The 23,232-nt window shown below is 42.1% G+C and overlaps 1 protein-coding gene across 5 annotated transcripts in view; it reads left to right on the top strand.

The window, feature by feature from the left end:
• Positions 1–23,232, top strand: part of tyn (trynity) — a 196,376-nt gene that overhangs the window by 133,181 nt on the left and 39,963 nt on the right. Inside the window, exon 1 of one of the 5 annotated variants that reach the window (XM_087412160.1) lies at positions 21,339–21,665. The exons of the other annotated variants lie outside the window; for them this stretch is intronic. The gene's annotated coding sequence lies outside the window, so the exon portion shown is untranslated. Of the gene's footprint in view, positions 1–21,338; positions 21,666–23,232 lie in introns of those variants that run through there. 5 annotated transcript variants of the gene reach the window in all.

Raw genomic sequence — 23,232 nt, 5'->3', positions numbered from 1 at the left:
AATCGTTATGCTTTTTTATAAACGATAAATATACTGTATCATCGGGTGTCGTACATACTGAATATCGACGTCATTTTAACAGAGAGAGGGGGGAGGGGGGAGATGCACACGCGGAAGCGACAAGTGCAAAATCGACGATGGTAGAATGACACGGAAAGTTGGAAACAAACAGGAAGAGGTGCGGAAGGTATACGGAAAGGTAACAAGCGACGAGCGTGCGAGAGTAAACCGGATGGCGAAACGACTTTTTGAGCGAGTAAACACTCACACACGACACTCGAGCACAAAACGGTACCGTTTTTTCCTCGCCTCCTGCGTGCTACTCATTTAAATAAGATTTATCTTCACGCACGTCAGATGAGAGATTACATGACGCGGCGGTGCAGTCCCGCCGTTAATTGACACGATGATTATTTTCCCGGGCGGCAGTGTAAATTTCTTTTGAAAACTTGGGGACACGTCGCGTAAGAGATGGGGGGGGGGAAACATAATCGTAAACGAAAGTTACGGGCACATTAAAATACGCAGAATAATCAGATCGAATTGATTTCATTTGAATTTTAATATTCAGATTATTTATTTTATGAATATATTTTTTTGTCTTGATATACTCCACGGAAATGTCCCATGTAGAATGTTATGTAATTAACGCCTAAGAAATACAAAACGCAAATTTCTAACGGGTTAATTTATCAGTGTGGCAGTGTCAATGAAATATCATATAGTTTCAATCCCTCTTGTGAGCGTCGAACGCAATTAGCATCATATAGCGGCAATCGTTTCCGGAGTCGATATAAATTGATGACATTACGGAACGGCTTAGTGAACCATGGAAGATTATCGCAAAGTGTCGTGATATTACATCTGGGACCCCATCGGCCACTTCAGCATCCCCCGGTGTAATTTATATGAGGAAGCGAGGAGATTTATGTTGCCCACAGGAAGCTGCGTAGCAACGTCGCGGACGATTACGCGAGAAGTGTCGTTTTCGAGGAGGTACTTTATAACGAGGGGAAGTTACGTTCGTCGATCGAACGCGCACCGCAAGAGCCGTTACGAATCTCTATCACACCTTTCGCAGTAATCTCTTTCGACTGACATCTAACTATCTCTACAATCAATTTATGTAGTTTTTCTTAGCGCGTATCTTATTCGCATGATAAGCCGTCACATTCATCACGAAAACGTATATAGATTAGTCAAAGAATCGGGTATAAGTAAAATGCCTACGAGCTTCTACGTGTTATTGAATAATACGTTTATAAGACGATATAATTCATAAACGAAACTGTTTTATCTTACATCAGCCTCCCGGCCAAGGTAATCTGTAGAACACATTGAATTATTTAGACATTAAAGATCTAACTTTGACCGTTATAAAATAACAATTTCAAATTTTTAATAAAAATACACGAGAGAGATTCTAGAGATCTTATCTTAACATACAAGAAGACCTAGAATCTCTTTGTATATTTTTGATTAAAGACGTCATACGAATTTAAGACGCGCTTATTACCCTTTCTTAGAACATCCGCGACACTTCGGAGCGCATCTCCACGGTAATTTCGCGCGTTAAGGTACGAGACGATAAACTATCGCGATAAGTGTCACATCTTGCTGTCAAACACAAAGTCGTACGTGTCGAGGAACGAGACGGGTGTAAAATGTAACAGACGGTGTAAGATGTAACTCAAACTGTACGTGCATTTATTCCGCGGTTCTATTCCGGCAGTGCTTTCGAGTAAGCGCAACTTCATTATCCCAATCTTGCCGCGCGATCGCGGTCGTCCAATCTACGCCGGGAGGCCTCCGTATAATACGCAAGGCGACATTGCACAACGGCATTGAACGATCCTTTACGTTGAACCATGCGTTGCAGATAGAATCGCATCGCCGCTACGTAATTCGAAATGATTTTCTCGCGATGACGCCTCCTACTTTTCGTGCACCGGTCGCGAATGTTGCGATGCGCGCCGTGACACACGTTCGACCAGATTCCATCCTGCCGAGCCTCCTCTTGAGAGAGGCCTCCTTACGGTGCCCGCTCGTGCGTGAATTGTACCTCGGCATAATACATCGGAGAGGATCGGCCGTTTTATATTATTAGTCAGCAGGCTAAAGGAATATCTTGGTTGAGAAGCCGCGAGGAGAAGAATCAGGATAGCGAGAAAAAGCCGAAGCGCGGCACAAGAAAGGGATGACAAGGAGGAGACAAAAAAAAAGGAAGAAACTTTCGTGCATTCGTGCGATTATAATTAGTATATACAAAATTATCGCGTACACAATTATAATTATATCGCAGATCGCGATATATACGAGTCATCGCTAGGGCCACGGACAGCTGCGTGACAAGTGTTAAACCTGAAAAGAAAAAGGCCATTAAATTGATGAAAAGTTGAGACGCTGTTAAGCGTATAATTTACGCAATATTGGATGACATAAGAAGAGTTTGAATTATAAAATATTCGGCTTGAACCGATTCGCACGACCCTTTAGGACAAGAGAGAAGAAGCCCGGAAGAATATCACGGGTAGGCGTGTAACGGCAGGATGACCGGAAACGGGTAAGCCCCCGTGAAGAAGAAACCTCGAGAGTAATCGAAGAAAAATGGACGATGGGGCGGAGCGACAAAGAAGCAAATTGAGAGCAGTCCTTCGATTTTATCGTCATTACACCGCGCGCTCGTATTTGTCGGCGGAATAAAAAGGGAAACGACTAGGCGGGATGTGCCCAGGAGGTATAGAGGTGCACGTGAAGTGCAACTGCGGCGGCCCGGCCGGTGTGGAAGAGAGAGATGAAGGAAAGTAATAATGCAGGCCTTGCGTTTTCTCGCAACACATCCGCTCTCGACTCGCCTTCTTTTCAACGGCCACGCCGCGGCGCGTCGAAGGTCGAGGGGGACCAGTTTGTTACGAGCGTTTCTCGAGTCCAAGGACCTCGGGAACGTCCTTGGACGACCTTGAACAATGCACCGAGAGCGGCGGTAGCACCGTGTGACTTCTCGCGCTTTCAGGACGCGCTAATTCCCGATTCGCCGGCGGTTCGCTATCGTTTATTCCGAGAGCAGCGTTTTCTGTAACAACTTAATAACAATTCGCAAATAGAATCCTCTTTTAAGTTTAAACGAGAAACTCATAAATTTCTTTTTATCTCGTAGAAAAAGAACACTAGGCGTTCCGCCTGCGTAACAGCACTTTATCTTTATCGCGATATTTAGAAATGTTAATGACGCAATTTAACGCTTGTACAACAACTATGCATATACAAGTGTAATTGTCGTTTGCCTATTGGATTCTTGTTCTCGAGAAACACATTAGAAACACATTTGAATGTCCTCAAATGCACAGAGTTTCCTTCTCAAAGCCACATTCTCGGAATTTTGCAACGAAGAAACGTAGATTCCGCGTTCTCGGTCTATTGAATGCAAGAATTTGCTTCATGTTACCGCGTTGCTCGTTGTGAAGTTCGCATTGTACGTCAATATTAAACGGAACTACCGAATGCCGAGCTTCGCGTCCGCTTATTTCGTTGTTAAATGGATTGCGTCGAATGCTGGAAAGCATTCTCTGCTCTCTCGTAGCGTGAGATGATCGCACGAGGTCGGTAACTCGCCCGGGTCTGGCAAAACCGTGTCCAATCTCCACAATCGTGTATCTCCATTAGGTGTACAGTTATGATATATACCGGGCTGGTATCACATAACTGTACTGCATTAAAGTGCTTACGGTCTTGACAACGAGTCTTTAACATATATGACGATAAGTCAATGTTCGGAACTGATGTTTTGAGAAATTGTAGGTCGGATGTGGGCACTTGTCCTTGTTCGCCGAAGAACTTCTTTAACGAGGAATTCCTTTTCTCGTTCATCGTCTTGTTACCGTGATACTACATGGTGAAAATTATTAAATAAGATCACTAATTATTTGTGCAGGTCAGTGGGTTTCATTCTTGTACGAGAATGCGTGTGTGTGTGTATGTGTGTGAATTTCTTAACTTATATTACGAATAAGCAATAATTTTTTAAATTGTCTGTTGCTTTATATACTATCATAATAATTCCAGAAATTGAGCAAATGTTTTTATCTTTTCTTTTTATTTCTTTTTAACAGATTTCATGAAATTTTTGGTACATATTCGCGAATAACTATATATAATTTAACAAAACCACAAGAGAAACATGCAGTAGAGAATCATCTCTTGCAGTTACGACTAACCGAGCTTCGTCTTCATCTCGTTCCAATTTTCCATAATTGATCGACATAGTCCATCCATTAGCGACCATCGTATGTTCGCAAGACGAACATCATGCGAGCGTAATGACAGTGTTCTACACGTATTCTACACATATTAACCCAACCCACGCGAGAGTCTTCCGAGTAAATTTCCCGTTTCCCACAGTCGTCGTCGTTGCTGCGCTGCATGCAGAATTCCATGAACCAACGTCGCAAAAGCCATCGCCTAGGTTTTCAGTCTTTGGGGTCTACGAAGTCCCTACGGGCGTATTCGACGCCTTCCGTGTTTCAGCCGCGAACGGGGGATTTGAGTACGACGCAGCGTATTAGAGACGATTAGACGTCGTAATGTCGTAGATTACATTGCCGACTTAACGAGCCTCGACCTCTCGACCAACGTTGCGAAGTAGGTAGTAGGTATGCCCTGCGAGCCAGGGTCCAACCCGCTATATTCAGTCAAGCATCGGTAATTTTTGCAATTTGCACAGTCATATTTAATATTAATGTTCACTCGCGAAAACAGCTTTGCAGTGAAGTTAAACATCTTTGCGACTTAGTCGAGGTACTTTTTTATTCCCTAAACACGCCTTTCGTAATCCTAAGTCTCATGACTTTATGTACTTCTTCCACGTATAAAATTCGCATTCTGTAAAAGAGGCTAGGAACTTCGAGCAACTACTTTGATGTTTAAAAAATTTTCCGCTGTGCGTGCAAAAGCTCTTTACTCCGTGGAATCTTCTCGTATAGTTTGTACGAGTCCCGGAGAAGAAGTCGAAAGATGATGCGGCGCATTAAGGGACGATTGCACATTGCAGTAACAACGTGAGCAACATTAACAATCTAATGAGCTCCGGTCTGCTAATAGCAGATCTGGACTAATTACCGAGTTATGATAATTCTATCATAATTGATAGGAAATGATGTTTTAAGTGCGCCTTGAGAGAATTATAGTTCAAAGCTTTGAGAAATGCATAACGGAACATTGTGATAATCATATCTCATATTTACGTTCTATAGATGGAGTTGCATGAAAAATTAAATTCCATAATTCCGTGAACAATTATTTTATGTGAATTTCTCTGTAATCGATAAAATCACAAACGTATATACGAGTACATCTCCGCGTGATTTTCACATAGCTGAATCAATTTCGTTTCTTCCCACGCCCGCATCTCGCCATGGAGTGGAGAAGAAAAAAAAATTCTAGATTTGATGTTTTGACGGTTCGACCTTTTCTTCTTTTCCTTTTAATGGGATTTATTTCTCGTGGTACATCGCGCGGAGGTCACCGACCTTTTCCCGATCCAAGCTTGTAAGTCTTAATCTAAATACACGCGCGCGAATGCACATGACGCGAGTGCCTCCGTGTTAGTTCATGGCGAATGTTCTGTCAGGTCTAACCCCGACCTGACGTGCAACGTCCACGAAGCGTGTCGTCCCGTTTGCGATACGCCTGACGTGGACCAGCCGCTGGTGACATCCGAGGCTCTCGCTGTCGCTTCCTCCTCCTCGTAATTTCCTCATTCCATCGCGAGAAGAATTCCTGTTCTCCCTCTGTTCTACCAAGCGTGCTTCTTCTGTTTCTTCTGCATCTGTTTCCTTTTTTTTTCCTCCCTTTCTACCTATTTTCTTCTAAACCCGTTAGTTACTCTTCTTCAGCGATCTGGAAATAATCTGGTATTTTCTGACGATAGCCTTAGATGTCCGTCCGTGTATACATTGTACCATTATCGACGTAAGTTATTTCGGTTTCGATTTTATCTTATGCAGCTGCACTCTTCCGCAACTCTTCCCCATATGATCAGCGACTTTCATACACGTCACATATACTGCAAAACACGCACTCATGTGTCCTCTGTCATAATATTTGCCGCATACTCATTGAGATACCGTACGATTGACGCGCAAGTTCGCGTTTTTCTTCCAGTGCTTCTGTATTTTTTTCTTTTTTCTTTTCCACACGTTGTCTTTAACTCGATTCCGCTTCGAGTTACTAGTAGGTATATAACGTGGGCGCCCGGACATTGACCACCCGGTAAGTTACCATCCAACGTAGCTACATCGGTGGTCGGGAACTTTGGAAAAAGATCCATCTCGAAATACACCGGTGATGTTACAACAAGTACGCAATCTATCTTCGATATTAATAGTCCGCTGTCAGTAGAAATCATTCGACAGCCGTAAATTGCTGTGATGCTATATTAACTAAGAATACATACGGTCGTGCTCGATCACTTCTCTTGCGCGTCGCGTTTAGCTTTATTGAACGTAACAATCGGGCCGATTAATAATAAGACAGCTGCGTAGCCTGCGGAGTCTAAAGTTGGCAATTAAAATTAAGATTCTCAGTGCGTAATTTTATGCATCAGGTATCACGGCCACCATTGATCGATAGTTATTTACTTTTCTGAATACAGATCATAAACGTTCCTCTATTTTGCTACTTTTAATCAAGGTAATAAAACTTTTCAGCTTGTCATAAGATGATGATTTTTTTTCCGTTAGGAAACGTAAATATTTCTTCCATGTGGTTTACTGTCGACAGCTACAACAATTTGCGGCGTGAAAAATGACGTTTTCGCTTAATCGAAAGAGCGGTCGTTGTTTGTTGTCTCTTCCTCATGCCGCGACTATGAATTTACAACGAGCCAATTATTTCCAGGATTTCGCGAAGATAACGTCGGGAGCACCGTTATTGGCGATTCTCGTCACGCGTGTGTCTCGTCAACGCGAGGCGTACCGAGAAGCACATCGTTCCAATTTAGAGACAAGGAAAGTTGTACAGAAAAGAAGATCGATCGTCGTACGCGAATCAGTGAACGTGCTCTCCCTGCTTTCCCGCTTCTTCATAGGGAGAAGAATAGAGGAGTAGCGAGAACGCAGAAATTAGCAACTGAAAGGACGAGCGAAATTAGTAGTCCCGTGAGCGATCGCGTTTTTCTCCACCTATATTTTTCCCTTCTTCTCAAAGATAACGACAACGATATTGGGTGAAATTTACAGGCAGGTTGTCGCGTATTTCTCTTGGTAAATTTGTACGTACACAGGGTTTTTACTGTGTCCGCTGTCATAATATTTTCCATCCACTTTATTCTCGATCCGTACATAGGCATTGACACTTTATTTCGACGATGATGGTTAGTTATTATTTTTATTTATTTCCATCATGTAGATTCACGGGATATAAATTTGTTTGCTTCTCTTCGGTTGCGACAAAAAATGATTTTGTTGAAGTCGCTTGTCATTAAGATTGACGACGGGAATGTCAATTGGGAAAGTAAAACGAGATAAGTTGGCAGCTTGAAATGTACACGACACAGAATTAATAGGACGGTCAGACAAGTGTCTTCGTTAGTTCGACCTTTTTTGTATAGTTCGTTTTCTTGAAGTCACTTCGAAGGTAAACGTGTATAGCGAACAGATGAAGCAATAAGAATTAAGGCGACAATGCGCTAATTGTGGTAATTGAATAAAACTTTTTATTACATTAGAATTCCGTCAAGTACTGCCAATTACAGATAAAAATAATATAGAACAAAAAAAATCTTTAGAGAACTTTTGAAGCTAAGAGTCAACACACATCCGTGAAAGATAATGGAACTTGAATGAAAATCGCGATAGAAAAAGATTGAATAGATTAAATAGAATTGAGTGGCTTCTGGTGAATAAAGAAAACCAGATTTTTTCCAGTAAATAATTATTTATAATGAATAGCTTATTTATATGGTATTCTCCATGCATTTTAAAGATGGTTACTGAATTAAGCTTCATCAGTCACCATTTAGAAATGGTCGCTATAACTTTCTTCGCAAGAAACAATTACACAGCTGATATCGTCGCGCGTCCAGGAAGATTTATGAAGATAGTCATGACTGCTTACGCCTCTCTGTACTTTTCCCTTCGTTACGCCGAGGCTAATGAAGGGAGAATGCGGTTGAAAAGCAATCTTCTTCTAGTATAGGGCCAAGGGAGGGAAAACATGGTATATACCGCTATCGCTTGAAACGTTGAAATGAGTGACTTCGATAATTGTGTAAGGCCGATAAATGATTCGATAAACTTAATACTCGCGTCTCATGCTCGTTAATTGCCAAGCAACTACTAAGAAGCTACCGTGCAGCAGCTTCTTTTTGATACGCGTTATCAAAGGAAAGAGAGCTTCCGACACGAAGATGAAGAAGGAAAGATAAAGAAAGACAAGTAGTCGTTTTTTGCGTGCGGGACATTTATGACGAGTTCATACTGCTGATCAAATAGCGAGTTATATAAACAAGTTCTCTCTCTTGTTACGAACATTGAAATAGATTAAAAATCTATTGCTCAGAGAATATTAAACGCATTAATTAAATTTATCAATATCATGATTTTTACGAGATGCGCAACAAGGAATCCAATTTACTTTTTTTCCTTAAGTGAAATTCTCTTCTAATCTTCTTCTAAATACTTGATTTCCTATATGACAATGATTTACTAAGAATTTACTCTCTTCTCACGGTATATCACTTTACCAATCTCCACAGGATTATTTTCAACCGCGACTATGAATCATTTTAATTTCCTTATTTTATGATCTCGTACTCGGTGCAAATGAGTCGTACAGGAATAATCCCACCATTTTCATTGAAAAACTATTTCAATTTATAATTTTCAACTTTTAAATCTCGATTGTTGCAATCATGAATAACAAATTCTTATGACTTATTAAACTGATAGAAGAGATTTCTTTTCAAGGGTAAAAAACATGTTTAATTGATGTTTTTAATATGTTTTAAATATATTTTTTTATAATACTGTTTAAAGCATATTTGAAGCATTAAAAACATATTTAGGAAGAAACAGGTTTTATTCTTAAAAAAATAAATAAATAAATAAATTAGTCTTTATCAATCCTTTTCTTCTTTTATATGTTTTTTTATATTTTCATGTAAAGATAAGAGTTTATAATCGATAAAAAATGTTAAGATCCAATAACACACGTCGGTGGTGAGCAAAGAATGAAAAGCAGTGCACTTATTTACACGTCACTTCCTGTGACGTCTTATTACACAGATGTTTTGCGTCTTTATAAAACAATGAATTCCCGCGTCCATCGTTGACGCGTGTCATTGTTCGAGAATCGATTGGGCGGATTTTGTGCAGAGAGGGGAAAACGATGATCTGCAGTCTACCGTGACAAAAGAGTTGCGACCAGCTGCGTCAGACGTGCTGGTATTCAACGTGACGGCTGCGATTTGATGTTAAAGGCTCGAGCAAATCATCGGATCTCGATCTTCGCTCGAACGGATGATTGGGAATAGTTGAGGGATAGTTTTAGCGGGTGAAACCGACTCGATCGACGCAGAACCGTGAAATTCAAAACGACGGTGAGCGCGAAGCGAAATGATACATCCGAGATATCGCTGATCATCAATATACACGTATACGCAGACCAATTTATGTGTGACACGGACATGTACCATCATTATATGTCGTAGAAAGTTTGCACACTTTTGAACACCATCGTGATGCAGCGTGTTCTTCGATACTTGGATAATTTGTTGACAGAAATTATTGATAAATTAGAGAAGGTTGTCTTCTTATTTAATTCCATTAGCGTCGTTATCTTGTACCAAGCCAAGCTACAGTTATTATTATTAAACGATTAACTGTTGCAAATGCAATTCCTTTGATTGACATGTATCCTGTGCGTAGAAATAGCGTGAGTTAATCCGCGAGCGGAAAGCGTCATTAAAAATAAAACAATTGTGGAAGATAACGACGCCAACGGTTGCACTGATAGCGTCCGCAAGAACGCGTTACCTGCAATAATCACGACGTAAATATCGTGAACGTTAATTTATGTAATATTAGCATATATACGGCGTAACGGAGAAGTGCCGCGTGAATTTTTGCGCTAGGAGGGGCGACGCGTGAGTCGTGTATTTTCATTAATCAAAACGCGTAATTTGCAAAACCAGTAATCTCCCGCAAGACAGTTACGCAGAGAGAAGCGGGAGAGCGAGAAGGGCGTAGCGCGAGAAAACGGATAGCTAAACTTTTCGCATTTGTTAGCCGGTGGCAACCAGCCCGACAGGATATCCCGCTCCTCTCGGAATCGGACATTACAAACGAGCGTTTCCTTTCGCGGAGCGGAGAGGCACATGAGCGACTCGATGAAGTGGAGAGTGCATACCAGCTGGAGCTTCCGGGCCGTGATAGAGCGCAACAAAGTTATTGCGCATTACCCAGAAGCGCTCTTACGATGCCGCGCGACGTTTTACTGGAGTATTTGCCGTTGCTACCGGCTGCCGCGCACGCCACGTGTACGTGCAATGTAGCAAACCGTACAGAATCGCTGAATAACAAAATACACCCGAGAGGAGGTAGTACGTACGCCGAGTGTGTTTGCCTTGCGTCATGTTACGTAATGTCAGAAGTCGTCGAGGTACGTGGAGTGCAAGGTGGATTATGGAGCCTCGACTATGGGAAGCGCGAAGTCCCGGACAAGTTTGCTTTAAGTTTTTACTCTCGTCGCTATGTAAACATCATTTCCTCGCGTGATTCGTAGAGACGTAGCTGAAGCAATAACCTTTTAAACATCAATAATTTTGAATAATAGCAGTCGTACGTTATTATTATCGTAAACCTTCCGTCTTTTCCGTATATTCTCCCTTCTCCGTGTGCCGTTACTCTTTTCGTAATAATCTCGTGCAATTTGCCACAAAGTAGATCATGACGTATCAGCAACTAATCATAAATCCTACCAATGCCATTGTATCCTCAACGCGCACCAAGCTGTAAACTTGAAGGCGCGCTATCAATGGCATCTAAAACGGAAGTCCTTCTCTGCCATCCTCGCGGCTACTGACAACAACTCTATTGAACGCTCTCGCGTTCGAAAAATGCCACCGTTGCTTTATACAGAGGGATACAATCTGAATGGTGCGATTGGCACTGGCAGTCGAGGTAGGGCACTCTCTAGCTGAAATGAAATCTTTGCATTTATCACTTACGCTGGCAAGGCCAGCCGTGGACAGGTTATCGCGTTTCTTCCTTTGAATCGAAAGGAGCATTTCCCTTCGTGGAACGGACTGCTGCACAGAGAAGCGAATTCGTAGCTTTTGCCAGCGCACAACCGATTTCCGCACTCGTCTTGAATGCACCGGCATCATCTTCGTCCAGCTCGTCCTTTGCCTAGCCGCCGCGACGACGGCGATCGTCGGTTTTTTTTTTTTTTAAGACAACTCTTCCGGGTCATTTTCATGCTCGGTTTATGCTACCTGTGCGTAACAAGGGGAGCGCTCGATCGCCCGTATCGTCTAAAACGCTGCCGCGGTATGAAGGAACGTATGAAGGAACGACCCTCTTGGAACGATAGAAGCTGCAGCCGTGATGCTGCAGCCGTGTCCTATAAATAGACTCGTTCCGCGACGGTAGACTGCGTGACCTTGACGAGAAATCACCTTTAGACCTGCCGTAGAAAAGCGAGCGATGCGAGGGGAAGGAGGGCAGAAGGGGTAGGAACATCGTGCGTGAAAATGAGGCAGTTCGATGGACGACGCGGATGGTTCGATGAAAAGGGAGGAAGACCAGAACCACCGCCACGTTCTTGCGAGCCTGTTATTACGTGCTCATATGAGACGCTCATATGAGACGGTGCATGTCGCACGCTTCCCTGAGTGAATACACGTGGACGTGCCAACGAATCATACGGAATGCGGGGCAATTATTGTCTAGTTCGATATGATGACCTTATGGCAGGGGTTTTATTTATGAGGGACGCACAAACGACTCGGACGTATGGAAAAACGTGGGCAGTACATTGAAGATAATAATGAACCATCGCGATGGCATGATGAAATTGCCATGAAGGCGGGTTTATTGAGCTTTGAAGAGCTTCGATTGGATACATAGCTCTCGGCTATTTATCGAGAGACAGCCGGAAAATAATCAATTATTTCCACTCAGCTTGGCTGCTCTTGGCTGCGAGATTGTAAATAATTTGCATAGAAACGTACACCCATCTTGTAAAAATGTACCATTGTATGAAATATCAATTTTTTTTTGTGTCTCACGACGATGCGAAATTAGTAAGTGAAGAAAGGACAATAATCACACGGAACCAATCAAACCTGGCTTATTCTCGTCATACGATGCAGTTATTTTCGTCATCATGAAGTGTAGAAGGCGCTAAGTACATAGGACGCGCAATTTCTCGCGGCGTACAATAATTACATTGATACACGATACGCGGCTACATTACTTACAGATATGATGAGATAAGAACGGATATGCTAAACGCGAAAGTGCTGTAACGAGGGGAGAGAAAACTTGTTGAACGGTCGTCGCCCTGCGCGTTCGATGAATCGATCTTCGATGTTTATTGCGTGCAGCGAGGCGCTACGAAGAACTAACGTCAGAATGTGAGAACGACGGGGACAGAACGGAAGTCATTGAGAAGATTAGCGCGGGAGATAATTGTAATGAAAGTAGATAAGAGAGCGACGCTTCAAGTCTTTATCGCATCCGCGTGGCGACGAAAGAACGAGCATTAGTAAGAATCGCAAAACCGAAAAAGAGAAAAATGATCGTCGGTCGAAAAACAGATTTGCTCTTCGACGAAATCTGAGGAGCCCCGGAGGGGCGTAATCTACAGGAAAATAATGAAGAGGCCCTCATCTTCCGTGTCCTTCGCGGTCACTGCCTTGCTTAAGACCATCGCCTCCGCCTCGCACAAAAACGGAAACCTTCATTCGAACTTACAACAAACGGGCTTAATAATTAAGGTCCGTTCGCATCCACCGTAATCAAAATAATCCGCCTGCAGGAATCCTTCCAGGATTCGCAGTTATATCGATGGTATTTTCGCTCCGAATGCGGCCACGGTGATGTGGTTCATAGGTTGGCAAGTGCCAGTAAAGTTGCTTACTGCTCGATAATTCACGGTCTAATGAGTACTAACCGCAATTATCGCCCGTGACGACCTTCGCAAAATATTGACGTCAAGCTCGTCGGTTAGCGATATGACAGGACGACCTAGGAGATGGTCGCAAACTCCCTGTCTGAATCCTTTTCTTCGCACCTTGTAACCTACGCCAACGTTGTGCCAACATTGCGCGCGAGTCCTTGACCGGCCCTGAACCCAGAAGAGTAGAAAGCCGCCTTGTATTCCATTGGCTGCCGCACGGGAAGACTGAAGAGTCAATGCCTCTCGGACGGACGCGAACTAAAATATAGTGATTGCGAGCGGGGGCGGGTGTGGGAGGACGAGGCGGAGGAGGAAACTTATACGAAGGAACTAAGAAATCTTGAGGAACGACTAGCTGAAGGAGAATCGGCGGGGAATATCTAAATGGGTTGTTCCTTTCGCCGGCGGTCCCTGTCGGCTCATACCATTTCCGTCATGACGGAGAGAGAATTGATGATAAGTCGTTGGAGTATGCAGAGACGATAATATCATCTAATATCCAAGAAAATAATTTTAATTGTTATTTTCAAGTTTTCATGAAACTCGTTGCCTTATTTAATCCCTTAAGTGAAAATATATAATACTTTAATCTAAAACAAAAATGACCTAACGTTAATAGGTAGAGGAAAATAATTTAACGGCGAGATTGACTCTTTCAATAATGAATGATGTCAAAATAGTTCTTTTATTTTTACTTTAAAATTTCATTTTATTTTAAACGCCTTTAACATAGTCTTTCAAAATATCTGAATATGCATATACCTATATTTGAATATATTAGTAAATTAAAAATCTTGATTAATATAATCTAACTTTTTGATATTTTATTTTCTCAAGATATCTATATCTATATCAGAACATGATTTTAGATAACGACAGAACTCTCATCTAGCGATCACAAAACCTGTCTAGTCACTTTCCGGTCGCATCTATCTCTGACGTTAAATTATCAATGTTCGATCAATGTATATTCATACCTTGCACATTTTATGTCCAAGAAATATCTACGAATTATTCCGACTTTAATATGAAATCTTTTAATCTTTGTCGTTAGTAACAGTATATATAGTTATTGGTTTTAGAATTTATATGTAGCACCTTCACGCTCTTTTGGGATTGTGGGGTTGACAATAAATGCGGAATAAAGTTGCAAAACAGGTACCTGCGTAATATTATATACGTAATTAAATATTATATATGTGAAGCGAATTATGTACATGTATGTAAGCAACAGCGAATTCCATCTTCTGCTTTTTACTGACTCGCTTCATCTCGTCGAGATCCCACACTCGTCACCGGGAGATTACCGTTGCGGAAACCTTTCGTGTCCACGATTTCGTGAGGTGCTTTTGTCTTCTAACGGCATCGAGCGAATCTAATCATGAAACCGATACAGTGCCAATGGTCCATTCCGAAAACGCCACGCTCGCCCGTCGACAATCTCATCCCAATTTCATAGCCATGAAGAGAATCGATCGAGCAAGTCAGGTCTTACTTCGCAGACCGATCGCTCGTGCCATTCGTACAGGGAGACAGCACTCTTTTTCCAGGTGTCTTGGAACGACAGGCATGGAGCGTGATTCGCGGCGCGGAACGAATTGTCTTGACTGAACGACAAAAAGTATTCTCGCCACGATAGGAAGCACGCCGTCGTCGCTCCTTTCGATTATTCGCGGCTCCCTGTTCGCGAAAGAACGCAGCGTTCTATCTCGACGTCCTTCTCATCTATGTGCTGGATGTGCGAGCGTGAGAATTCAGGCTTGGCAGGTGGGTATGGTTTAACGGTGATCGATTGTTATCGGACCGCGATGGTATATTCGATTACTCGATTACGCGCCCAAAGCATCTGGCTCTCGCCACTCTTCCGGGGCTTCTTACAAGCAACATTCCTTTTCGTCCTATTCCACAATTGACGATACATTGCAGCTTCGTGAATCGTGAGTTTATGTCACGCGGAAATAAAGATTCTGAATATGATGCATTGATCGAGAAACGTTTCGCAAGTCAGTTTGCGTAACGCAAAATTAAGTTTGCATGTGCAAATTAAGACCTTCCCGGATGCAACCAGTCAAAACGTGGATAGGCGTTATAAATTCAATTACCATCGCGTTTCCACATCTCCATTCCCGCGGGCTCCTGGTAACAACAGCGTTGTTGACGACAAAATATGATCTAGGGATGCTGTGCTCTCTAATAATTCCAAACGTGAACCCGGCGGGCGATAAATCGTATTAGTTAGACCCATTCCAAGGCCGGGCGACTTTATTACATTGCCAGGCACTCCAGTTAATCAACCATAACTCCCGATGATCAGGCCTTGTGCTCATCTATTCTATTATAGACTCCAAGACAGGAAGATGTAGAAGGTATACTCGAATGAAAGTATTCGATGGTCAACCCATCAAGCTAGAGACGTCTCATTAGATTAGACTGTCTTTTTTCAACAAACTACTTTTCAACTAACTCTAAATTTAATTAGATCGATCTTTTTTTATTTTGAAAGACATCATAAACGCACGAGAATAAACATCAAGAATCTCCTTCCAAGTTTTGCTATCTATTGTTAGAAATAAATTAAATGCGTTATATTTACAATATTAACTGTTTAAACTAAATCTATATTATAATATTTAATTCGATTTTGTGATAAGCCGCTAATAAGTTCGAAACATATTTAACATCATCTAACTTAAGTTCTAGTTATATCACTTCGAATATCATTAGATTATTACCAACATTGCCGATAAGAAGTAGCATATAAATTTGAAAGAATGGCGATAAGAAGCGGATAATATAAGACTCTATGTAATAACCTGAGATCATATTCATATAACTAGCTGAAACATTACGAGTGATTCTCGCGCCTTAGTGAGTATTTGAAGATTAAAGCGGATCGCAGAACCGTGACTTAAAGGTCTCGCCATTTCTTCTGACATTCGCTTCCTCAACGTTGCACGTCGCGTCGGCCGCGTAACGAACGATCGAGCGAATCAAATGTATAGCTAAAGTTCTCTACAACAATGGTGTAACGTCCGATCTTAACAAGCGTGGCGGGATCGGCTGTTGCACTCGCGCTACGCTGAACCCGCTCAAGGTGACGCTTCGCAAGTATTACAGTTTTTGCTGTAACGTCTAACGACTCGGTGCGCCGTGACGAGAAGAGCGCGTCTTTAATATCTTTTAAAGTTAATAATGCATAAACAATATTTTGTTTTTAAAGCGAATACACGGAAGATACATGCAATGGCCTAGTTCTGTCGCTCTTGTAATTACCCAGCATTGTAATTATCCGAGGATCGGGGAAACTCGTAAGGGGGTCTTTCGAGGGAAGGTCGCCTCATTCCGCGCAAGTTGTTTAGCCGTTACGCAAAGTTGGTTCTGTAATGTAAAATTAATTAGTCAATTTTTTAATTTTCAATTGACTATTGCAACAAAAAAAACTTACGATCGACTTGCGTCTATAGATAGAATCATCTCAACGCGAGACAATACGGAAGACAAACGATCATAACATCTTGAGTGGGTACCACAGTTAGACAATTGACCCCGCAGTAACCTTTGTGCCACCACACACGCTCCTTTCGTGATCCCAGCACGCCTGATCAGCCGCGTTTTCCACGCCCACGCATACGGCCGCGTGCGCAACTAGCTCGTAAAATAGCCAAACGCCACAGTTAGATGTTTCGGCCTGCCGATCATCGTCAGAATAACTTCGCACGATCGACACTTAGCGAGAGAATGATGCTGAGAAAGACGTAACACGGCCGCCTGATTCCTTTCGCCGAAGAAAATGCGCGTAACACTTTCGCGCGGGATATAATGGTCGCGTGCAGGTAAACGCGTCTGTGTATCGGTATATAGTCGGTTTTAAGGATGCATTTATACAATGAGCTATTAATATAGTTTATCACGTCAATCGAAGAATCTTGCACGCCACCGCACGAGTATTGAAGAATAAAATTGTTCCAAGTGTCTATATATGAGAGAGAAAGAGAGCAATATTTGTTACGGTAATTTTCACGAAAGAAAATTCTCCGAGTGTTTCCCTTGGAATAACGTTCGACCCACAACTCTTATCCAGTACATCTTCGACGCAGATCTTACGCGGATCTGACGCGGTTATATAAATATATATAGGAAGCCGCAAATTCAAGAACTACTTTCGCAGGTTTTGTAAAAGGGTAATTTCAGCTATACGCTTTAGCGGTCGTAGTTTCTTGTCCGTTCGAGTCAAACGCCCCTACGACAAACCACGCATTCATTATATTGTTAACAACAGTGTTATACATCTTCTTTGTACCGTTGCAATATTTACGGCGTAAGCTCGTGAAAACGGTAGTCGTAGTTTATTGCATCCCGTAGTCCCATCGTGATTCCACGTTCTTATTCGGTACCGTACGTGGGGCTAAAGCACGCAAAAATTTTATGATCGCGGCTTACGAAGATTATAGTAAAGATGGTCGTGCCTGTTTTCATGTCGCCAAAATGCGTCGGGATGATTAAGCCGCTCGTACGATTATTGTCGCAGTCGAAAGACTCTCAGTGAACGGCGGTTGTGTTGTGATTGCGAGATGATCCACATCGGCATTTGCGCATCACTTAAATATTAAGAAATAAAAGCGGATCTGCAGCGTGCACATCGTCACCGCGTCTGAATGCGGAAATGGGCGTGTGCATTTTAGAACGAGACTAGCAAACCATAAAATTCTACTGTTAGACACCTAACTTGATTTATAGGTACGCCCATTTGCATAGTACCACATGGACACCGCCGCTAATGTGCGCGTTAGATCACCGAGCATAAAATTCTACAGTTAGGCACTTAGACTGGCCAATCTCGCTGATTTTGGTTGGTCCGTGTGCCATACGGTTCTCTTCATGGTTGATGCCCGCGTTGGCGACCGTGTAATTCGTCCTAGGTCGCGCGATCGTCTAGCTGTGTGGCATCAAGGTGATGACGATTTACGTTACTTTCAAAAATTTGACTAATTTTTGTCAAATTCATTATATTTCTGTGTTGAGTTAAATTTTTTAATCAAAGCTGAAATACAATACTTCAAATTTTTAAACGTAACGATGCGATTTTATCATTTGTACAAATTACTTTTCCGTACTTTTAAGTACGTCTTGGATATGAGCTTTATTGAGAATCACCGCAAAGACTCGTTAGCGAAGAGAGCCGAGTATCCGAGAAGAAGAGAAAGGGAATAATACGAAAATCACTACTAGGAAGGGTTCAGCCGTAAAGGGATCCTACCTCTAATGGTTACACAGTCAGCACAGCGTCTACTATTATATACCTAAGTCAAAGAGCAAAGAATCAAGATAGAACAAAAGGGAGAAGAGACGAATAGGACCTTCTAAGTTACAAGGAGGAACATACGAAGGGTCTACATAGTGACGGCGCGCAGAACAGAGACCCGTTGAATAATCAACGATGGTATAAGCTATCTAAGGTTAGCGATAAGCCTCGATTAAATCTTGACTACGTACTCTTTATCATTGCCATAACCCGATTTGTTCCCGATGAAAGTGCTATTCACTTCTTTTTCGCGAGAGTGACGCGTTTATCCTTTTTTTTATGAATGATCAACTTGTGATACAGGTGGAGGCTTCAACACGTCGCTCTTACTTCGCAAAACTCATCCCGTATCCGCAATCTTTCCCTGCGAGGAATAAAAGTGAACTGATATTCATCTATTTCATGTTTCGTGAGAACTTTCCTTAAATCCGCGTTATTAGCCTTCTGTCCTGTTTAAGCAATTAGAATGGTATCTCGGTAAATATGGTTGACCTCCTGTGGAAACGTAGATGAACTTGTGTTTCCCTCGGAGATTTTCCTTTGACAATTCCCGCGTGAGTCTGTAATGATGCTTGCGTGTGCATAACGACTGGTATTAAAGCGAGAATCTTCAATTTGCTCTTCGAATTTTTCTTAGAAAAAAGAAAATTCTGTGGGCAACAGAGTAACGAGTCGGCAATATTGTTTACAGGGTTCACTTGCTTTTTGCGACTTTTAATAACATCCTCTAAGCGTAATATAGCGAGATTATATTTAGCTTCGTCGAACGCGTCATAATTTAATCGTTCGTCCAATTAATCGGTACACACTGTAAGTGAAAATTATCCAATATGTGTGTACACGAGCATGCATACATGAGCGTTGTTTTCGTTGAAACGTAACGAAGGCTATTTCCTTAGATTTGATTGCTGAAACTAGAACTCGAATCTTTTACGTGCACTCTAATATCCGACGATTGCATCGAGGAGGCTAACGAGGCTTCAGTTTCAATTAAATTTTCCCAGGTTTAATCTTAATCGCAATATTGAGCATTAACATGTGGCATAATTTTACGACTGTATTAGCAGCGAGCGTTCTCTCAGTTGATACAAGTCTTCACAGTTATTTCGAGCATGAAATTGACCGCTTTAACAACGAGTTTGTTTGAACGGTTGCGAGGCGCAGTGAAGTGATACGATATTTCTTTTTATTCGTAAAAATCCATCCTTTGCCTTATTGATATTGCTCATAATGTTTACAACTCTTGCAACGATATAAATATCCAGTTAACGATCGGTTCGTATGTCTAACGATCGTGGTATGCGTTCTGGTGAACCAGATACGTTGCTCAACGACGACTCTGTAAATTCCGATCGTCTCCCTATTAATTGTACCGGCATAAGCGGAACAATCTGTTAATGAGGAACAAGTTTAATCTCGACAGATACATATATAAAACAATTCTCTTTTTTATATAAAAAATAAATTGTAACATTTTCCTGACTTTTATAATTATATTTTGAAATATTTTAATAGTATGTTTTATGTATTGGGTCATCTAAAAAGTATCCGCGGTTTTTGTCACTGGTGTTGATGGTCAACACATTTAGTGACAAAAAACCACGGATACTTTTTAGATGACCCAATAAATATAAATATACATCTAATATAATAAATTACGTACCTGTAGGTTATGAAAGGAATAGTTGTATGTGTTCAAGCTTGAGATAAATCTCAAGGCAATTTCTTCAGAGGTTGTATATCTCTCAGATAAACAAAGATATTGTCTGTGAGAGATGCTGCCTACAGTTTGAAAAGTTTGTTAGGGAAAATTACGTCGACCCCGAGACTCTGAGAGAAAGGATCGTTATTTCGGTCGGTTGCTGGCATTCCATCGCGTCAGATTCTATCGACTCTTTCGCACCGCTCAAGTTCGTGGATAACAGTTTCACGGCTGACGGTCCGCGACTGCCATTACGTTTACGGTGCCGCATAGATGCCGAAGTTACGAGGCATCTCTTCTCTCGTGATGCCTCGCAAAAATCATTAGTTGCACACCGCGCTGTCGTGAACTCTGTATCGCTCTTTAGCTCTTAGCCTGAAATTATACGTTTGCGGTCATCGACGGTGGCCTACCGGGCACGTTTACATTTATTTAGCGTCAAGTTTACATTAATGCGAGTCGTTCCTTGACACCGCATATCGGAAGTAATACACAGTGTAAGTTATTCGCGTAAAACGTCACGTTAGCGAGCAATAAAATATAATACGAGCTAATCGGTATATCATTCACGATTTCAGAAAATTTACTATTCATTCTAATCGTGCAAACTCTTTTAATTAAATATCGAACTAGGAAATAATTTTTATGTTTAATTTAATAAAATTAATTTTTTATTTTTCTTCATTATCTTGAAAAAAAATCGTAAGAACAATTTATCAGCGTTTACACACAATTTAAAATCGTCTTCTTTTCGTTTGTGTCACACTTCCACTGTTATTATACCTACTTAATCCATATGCTCGATGCGTAGCGATGCACGCGATCAGATTTTTCTTTCTTTGCGTATCGGTTGACTGATATAGTAGATTGAGAAAGCCTTAAACACGACAGCAGGACAGAAAGAGAGGGAAAAACGGTAAAATGTCACTGTTCCCTAATTACACCGGGTAACTAGCCGGGCCGTAGGAAGAGAGACGCATGGAAACATCGCGGTTTCGCGAAGGCAGTCGATCCCCCAGGATGGAGCCTCGGTACCGCTAGATTTGCGAGCCAATCCGCGGACGCCTTTAAGCCGCGTTCTCCAATCGTTCTCCAGTTATAGCTGACAAGCACATCGCGACCACCACTCGACCCACTCGGTTTATAAAGTCAGGCGGATGCGCTGCCTCGAAGACAGAGCCGTGCCGACAGTCCAGCCAACAGGAGCGTCTTTTTTTTTTTTCTTACATCGAGTAAGCGATCAAGTGTTCAAGTCGCGTGTGCTCGGCCCGGTGTCGAAAGATTTTGGCGGAGAGATCACCATCGATTACGTCGATATCTCCGCCACCCTCGCTCGAAAGGCAGAAGAGACTTTCCGGGCTTGACAAAGTTTAGAAAAATATCGGTTAGATATATAATACCAGTGATTAGAACTATCGAGTGATTAGAGACCGGGGTGAACTTAGGATCTGGGATCGCGATATCAGTGGATAGCCGACTAAGGTACGTGGGATTTTGGTGCTAACACACTAGTGCGAAAAGTGTCGCGTTCGTTCTCACGCAGAAGGCATGGCCGACAGGGTACCTCGACGTGATAAAAAGTGTCAACGGCCAAACGGGTTCGTTGGGTGTGAGATGCTTGCGCGGATAGAAAATCGCTTAACGATTCCACGGATCTCGATCCCATGAGATATCGAGAAGTGATCGTGGAGAGAACGTGCAGAAGGTTCACGGCGAAGGTCCTGCTCGGCGGTGCCTTAGGTGAACGTTCGTTGAGTCGATCGACCTCGAATTGCGCGATGCGGCGTATCGATATATCCCATAGCGGTGAGGATTATATTTACCCAGTGCTCCGAAAAAAAAAGGAGGTGAAAATATGACACGTACAATTCGCGTTCGATGAAATTTACTTTACTTACGATGGGATTACTTTTTGCAAATTACGTAGGAAGCAAATTAATTTTGTAATAACCGGCGAGAATATAAATCTTATCTATGTAAAATATAAGTTCTTCGTCGATCGCCGGCATTTCTCGCGGCCGCCATTCCCACGATGAGAGCTCGGTTCAAAGTCAGGGCCGTAGCTGTTGAGCAACCGCGCGGTAATAGCACGCGGACGTTACAAAAGCGTACAAGCTACGTCTCGAGAGAAGGTCTCGTGTCTTTCAAGGATGAGGTGATTAATCCTCTTATATTCTGCCGAGATGTATCCTATCGCGGGGCTCGTATATCTTAATAATAACGTAATGTAGAAATCTCTTTTAGCATTCGATAACGCGCCCTGTGTTCTTCAATACTTATATCTCGGAGAAGAAAAAAAAATGCCCATTTTTATTAATATCTCACGTAGGCGTTTACAAGATACGGTTGTTCGTTGTGATCACATCGTTTCAAAGGGTTATTGTTGCACCCAACGGATACGTATACAAGTGCGGGTTTTGAAAAAGCGAGACGAGCGTGCGGAGGCTGTAACTGAGGGCGCGAAAACGAAACTCATTTCTCTTAAGCGGCGTATGACGCGTATACACGCCGCTCGATTCTCGGTCTCGTTCACGGCGTTGATTTGCTTCGCGCGTTCATGGATTAACCCTGCACTCGCGTAACGAATGGGAGAGCTCGATGCTGCGAATGGAATAGCCCTTCAAGGTCGAAGAGATTATTCTTAGTTGAACGCGAGAAAATAGACGTCTATAACAGAGACTTTAATGCCGCGATACGGCCATTTCTATACGTTAAGCTTTATCCGTATGATTTATTCAGTATTTTTCAATGATTTTTTTCAACTTTAAAATTTAATGAAGCTGTACAATTATATGAAAATATTTTTATGAAATGCGTGAGGAAGCCCAATGGAAAATAAGCGTCGTTAAAACGAGCAGTCTTTCGAGATAAGCGATCCAATTTGATATATTCGTTTTACGTGTCCCGAATATTCATGCTGGTACCTCTGGCGGCTCAGTCCATCGACCCCCTAACTTGTGAGTCAGAAGGTAGACGTACTTACGTGTCTTTGCGAAATCGGTAATGTTATAACGTTATAATTTTTTTAAGTAGAGTACGAAGTTGAAAA

Source organism: Acromyrmex echinatior, chromosome 12 (assembly GCF_024713525.1).
Source record: "Acromyrmex echinatior isolate Ae372 chromosome 12, ASM2471352v2, whole genome shotgun sequence".
In the NCBI taxonomy this organism is placed as follows: Eukaryota; Metazoa; Arthropoda; class Insecta; order Hymenoptera; family Formicidae; genus Acromyrmex; species Acromyrmex echinatior.
Note: the sequence above shows the minus strand (reverse complement) of the source record. Positions and strands in the feature narration are given on the sequence as shown.